At 40.5% G+C, this 5956-nt stretch overlaps 1 long non-coding RNA gene across 1 annotated transcript in view; it reads left to right on the plus strand.

The window, feature by feature from the left end:
* The window catches only part of LOC132872202 (uncharacterized), a 12504-nt gene extending 7168 nt beyond the window's left edge, over window positions 1-5336 (plus strand). Inside the window, exon 3 of the long non-coding RNA XR_009651394.1 lies at window positions 4892-5336. This is a non-coding gene — a long non-coding RNA (uncharacterized LOC132872202). The remainder of the gene's footprint in view (window positions 1-4891) is intronic.
* The last annotated feature ends 620 nt before the right edge of the window (window positions 5337-5956 follow it).

Here is a 5956-nt window from a genome sequence, read left to right on the forward strand (position 1 = left end):
TCTGTTTTGTATTGTGGTTTTAAAATGTGATGCAGAAACCAACAGGGATGAGGAGATGAGGAGAAACTCCTTACGGTGGTTGTAATGTGCAATTTGACGAGTGCATAAGTAAACCTGGGTTTTATTGAGAAGACTCATATTCAGAGGTCATTAAGGTATTATAGACATTTCCAGAAAACATATGTCAAATAAACATTAATGAAGGCCTAATATGAGGCAGGTGAACCATTGGAACCATGATACAAAGGAGGACATGGAATGGAAGAATTTTACAGAACAATAATGTCCTGAGATACAACGACTTGAAACCAGCAGTTAGAAAACTGCAGTACAGAAACGTCTCCACACACAGGTTTATAAATTAATGTGAGAACAGTTATGTTTGGAAGCACTGAAGTAAAAATCCTCATCCTCTTTTCTGCTCATCAGTGATTTGGTTTTATTCAGTTTGAATCAAAATGACCCTTTTAACATATTTATAACCACAGAATGTCTGAATTACAGAAGTAAATAAAAAATGTTACTCTTTCCACTTAGCATTGTTAGCAGGAACTCGAGCTGATGGCTGAGAAACAGAAAACCATATTTTCATCAGCAAATGAATCCAAATGATCCCAAATCATGTTCATGAGAGTGTTCAGTTTTGGACAAGAGAACTGCATGTAAAATGTTGATAATATGGTCACAAACTGTGACTATTTTTTTTTTTCAGGGAAAATTGCACATAATAATAACAACAACAGCAACAACAACACAGTCCATGTCTCGATGTTCAAACTGGACTTTCCCCAAACCAGCTTGTTGATTATCACACATTATACGCTCCAGAGCTCAACATCAGGGCTTCAGATCTGTCTGGTACCAACGGTACTGACCCAGAACCGTGTCCATCAGACCCTGACTGCGCATCCAATCATAATAATCCAACTGTGATCACATGCAAATGAGTGACATGAACACGACTCCAGTCCAGTTTCTATAGTGATGATCTTCCAGAAGAAGAAGGTCCAAAATGACTCAGTTTCTCATTAATCTGATCTCAGAACATCCAGACTCAGACAGTGCAGTTAGTCTCCACCACATTTTAATCAATTACATTAGAAATTGTATAAAATAATCATTTCAAGATACAAGATTTCTTTATTGTCACTGCACCATATAGTACAGTGAAACTGAAATGAGCAATCCAGTCAGTGTATTCAAACAAACCCTTAGTATTAAGGGAAAAAAAAGATAGTCAGACCTGTACAAGATAAACATTGAAGAAAAAAGATAAACAAATCTATACAAGATAGATACAACCCCGATTCCAAAAAAGTTGGGACAAAGTACAAATTGTAAATAAAAACGGAATGCAATAATTTACAAATCTCAAAAACTGATATTGTATTCACAATAGAACATAGACAACATATCAAATGTCGAAAGTGAGACATTTTGAAATTTCATGCCAAATATTGGCTCATTTGAAATTTCATGACAGCAACACATCTCAAAAAAGTTGGGACAGGGGCAATAAGAGGCTGGAAAAGTTAAAGGGACAAAAAAGGAACAGCTGGAGGACCAAATTGCAACTCATTAGGTCAATTGGCAATAGGTCATTAACATGACTGGGTATAAAAAGAGCATCTTGGAGTGGCAGCGGCTCTCAGAAGTAAAGATGGGAAGAGGATCACCAATCCCCCTAATTCTGCGCCGACAAATAGTGGAGCAATATCAGAAAGGAGTTCGACAGTGTAAAATTGCAAAGAGTTTGAACATAGCATCATCTACAGTGCATAATATCATCAAAAGATTCAGAGAATCTGGAAGAATCTCTGTGCGTAAGGGTCAAGGCCGGAAAACCATACTGGGTGCCCGTGATCTTCGGGCCCTTAGACGGCACTGCATCACATACAGGCATGCTTCTGTATTGGAAATCACAAAATGAATTCTCAATAAAATATGGAATTTTGAAACTTCCACATCATTGCATTCCATTTTTATTTACAATTTGTACTTTGTCCCAACTTTTTTGGAATCGGGGTTGTAGATATGTTTATCCTTTTTATTGACTTATCTACAATCCCGATTCCAAAAAAGTTGGGACAAAGTACAAATTGTAAATAAAAACGGAATGCAATGATGTGGAAGTTTCAAAATTCCATATTTTATTCAGAATAGAACATAGATGACATATCAAATGTTTAAACTGAGAAAATGTATCATTTAAAGAGAAAAATTAGGTGATTTTAAATTTCATGACAACAACACATCTCAAAAAAGTTGGGACAAGGCCATGTTTCCCACTGTGAGACATCCCCTTTTCTCTTTACAACAGTCTGTAAACGTCTGGGGACTGAGGAGACAAGTTGCTCAAGTTTAGGGATAGGAATGTTAACCCATTCTTGTCTAATGTAGGATTCTAGTTGCTCAACTGTCTTAGGTCTTTTTTGTCGTATCTTCCGTTTTATGATGCACCAAATGTTTTCTATGGGTGAAAGATCTGGACTGCAGGCTGGCCAGTTCAGTACCCGGACCCTTCTTCTACGCAGCCATGATGCTGTAATTGATGCAGTATGTGGTTTGGCATTGTCATGTTGGAAAATGCAAGGTCTTCCCTTAAAGAGACGTCGTCTGGATGGGAGCATATGTTGCTCTAGAACCTGGATATACCTTTCAGCATTGATGGTGTCTTTCCAGATGTGTAAGCTGCCCATGCCACACGCACTAATGCAACCCCATACCATCAGAGATGCAGGCTTCTGAACTGAGCGCTGATAACAACTTGGGTCGTCCTTCTCCTCTTTAGTCTGAATGACACGGTGTCCCTGATTTCCATAAAGAACTTCAAATTTTGATTCGTCTGACCACAGAACAGTTTTCTACTTTGCCACAGTCCATTTTAAATGAGCCTTGGCCCAGAGAAGACGTCTGCGCTTCTGGATCATGTTTAGATACGGCTTCTTCTTTGAACTATAGAGTTTTAGCTGGCAACGGCGGATAGCACGGTGAATTGTGTTCACAGATAATGTTCTCTGGAAATATTCCTGAGCCCATTTTGTGATTTCCAATACAGAAGCATGCCTGTATGTGATGCAGTGCCGTCTAAGGGCCCGAAGATCACGGGCACCCAGTATGGTTTTCCAGCCTTGACCCTTACGCACAGAGATTCTTCCAGATTCTCTGAATCTTTTGATGATATTATGCACTGTAGATGATGCTATGTTCAAACTCTTTGCAATTTTACACTGTCGAACTCCTTTCTGATATTGCTCCACTATTTGTCGGCGCAGAATTAGGGGGATTGGTGATCCTCTTCCCATCTTTACTTCTGAGAGCCGCTGCCACTCCAAGATGCTCTTTTTATACCCAGTCATGTTAATGACCTATTGCCAATTGACCTAATGAGTTGCAATTTGGTCCTCCAGCTGTTCCTTTTTTGTACCTTTAACTTTTCCAGCCTCTTATTGCCCCTGTCCCAACTTTTTTGAGATGTGTTGCTGTCATGAAATTTCAAATGAGCCAATATTTGGCATGAAATTTCAAAATGTCTCACTTTCGACATTTGATATGTTGTCTATGTTCTATTGTGAATACAATATCAGTTGTTGAGATTTGTAAATGATTGCATTCCCTTTTTATGTATAATTTGTACTTTGTCCCAACTTTTTTGGAATCGGGGTTGTATACAAGAACTGCTTAAAAAATAAATGTAATTCTATGTATCTAGGGTGTGACCTCTGATACAGCATGACTATCAGTCAGCGGGTTATTGCACAGTGATAAGTGAGTGTATTGCACAATTAGGCATGATAATTGCACATTTGCCCATATTGACAGAGTGCAGTTGAGCAGGAGCAATATAAATAAATAAATAAATAAATATAGGTGATCGAGAGAATAAGGTGCATGTGGTTGTAAAACATATACTATTTAGGTAAGAGGTAGGCATGTAGAGGTGTAGACAGTTTGTGTTACTGTTCAGTCCTGTTTCTGTCCGTACCACTGGCATCTGTGTAGGCGTTCTTTCATCTATTTGTCTGTGATACAATGGACCTGAACCGTCTACCAGACGGCAGTGGTTCAAGAAGCTGGTGTCCAGGGTGGGAAGGGTCCTTTAGGATGTTGGTGGCTCTGCTGAGGCAACGAGTGGTGTAGAGTTGCTCTAGAGAGGGCAGTGGGCAGCCAGTGATCTTCTGTGCAGAGTCAATGACTCTTTGAAGAGCTTTCTTGTCTGCCACAGAGCTGCTGGTGTACCATGTAACAATGCAGTATGTCAGCACACTCTCAATCAAGCAATGGTAGAAGGTCACTAGCAGCTGCTCATAGAGGCTGTTGTTCTTGAGGATCCTCAGGAAGTACAGTCGTTGCTGTGCCTTTTTCACTGCCACTGTGGAGTTTGTGGTCCAGGTGAGGTCCTCTGCAATGTGTGTGCCCAGGAACTTGAAAGTGGGCACTCGTTCCACTCTGACCCTGCTGATTAGCAATGGAGTGTAGTTATTGTGGTATTTTGGGAAGTCTATTATGAGTTCTTTTGTTTTTGATGGGTTCAGGGCTAGGTTGTTTTCTTCACACCACGTTGTCAGTTTCTGGACGTCATCCCTGTAGGCTGTCACGTCATCTCTTGAGATAATTTATTTCATTATTTATTATTACTTTATACAGTGATAAACAGAGTGAGAGAGTGGAAGTGAAATTTATTTAGTTTTGTTTTGATTATATTGCACCTTTCTCATACACAAGGACACTTTACAGTGTAGCAAATAAACACATGAAGAAATAAACTCAAACCAAACACCACATAACAAACGACTAATCAGACACAGAGTGATAATATTGGTTAGGTGACATTGGGCATACCTAACAACCTGTGTCCCCCCCCCCCCCCATCTGTCCCTCTGCATTACAGGTCAATCCTGAGATCGAGATGCTGAACCTCTTCTGCCCCTCGGACCTGCCTGATCCATCCTGGTGCCCTGTGTCTGGTCAGAGTCTCATCACATCGCTCCTGTGGAGGACGGCCCCATGAGGACAGTTGAAAGTCACACCTGGAGGACGCTCTGGACTCTTACAGTAATGCTTTTATGGCTGAGGACTACAGTTGACTTGCTAACTTTAGGACTGCAGTCGTCATGAACAGTTTTGCACTCAAGCTTCCATCAATGAAGAGTTTATAACATCAACGAAACTGACTTCATGTTAAAACTGTTAATGTTATAGTCAGGCTGTCTGTTATCACCCAAATGAGGATGGGTTCCCTTTTGAGTCTGGTTCCTCTCGAGGTTTCTTCCTCATGTCGTCTGAGGGAGTTTTTCCTTGCCACCGTCGCCACAGGCTTCATCATTGGGGATAGATTAGGAATAAAATTAGCTCATGTTTTAAGTCGTTCAAATTCTGTAAAGCTGCTTTGCGACGATGTCTATTGTTAAAAGTGCTGTACAAATAAACTTGACTTGACTTGATAACACAAAGAGAAAAAGTGAGACTGAAGATGAGTCTTAATTCTGAAATGGAGGAAATTTCCTGGAGGTTTTTGGGAAGGGGGTTTGGGAGATGCGACACTGAAAACTCTGCCACTCGTGGAGGAAAGTCTGGATTTGGGCATCACTAATAATCTGGTATCAGGTGACCTTAACATGAGGGACATACCAGTTCTTCTAAGTAGGAAGGAGTAAGACCATGAAGGGTTTAAATTATAGAGCAGGAGTTTATACTGAAAGCAGAAATAAACCTGAAACCAGTGTAGATGATGAAGAACAGGGCTGATATGAGCTGTACGTTTAAGCGATGGTCACACACAACTGGTTGATTCGTGAGAACCGTAGCTGAGGCTACCGTCGACATTCTGGCAGATATTGGAGGTGGTCCATCGCATAAAATTGGGTGGAATAAATATGCAAATGAAGCCACAGTAGCCACAATAGTAGCGAAGGAAAACGCTGGTAAAACCAATGGCGGCAGCAACGTACAGCAA

This window comes from Neoarius graeffei, chromosome 24 (assembly GCF_027579695.1).
Source record: "Neoarius graeffei isolate fNeoGra1 chromosome 24, fNeoGra1.pri, whole genome shotgun sequence".
Taxonomy (NCBI): Eukaryota; Metazoa; Chordata; class Actinopteri; order Siluriformes; family Ariidae; genus Neoarius; species Neoarius graeffei.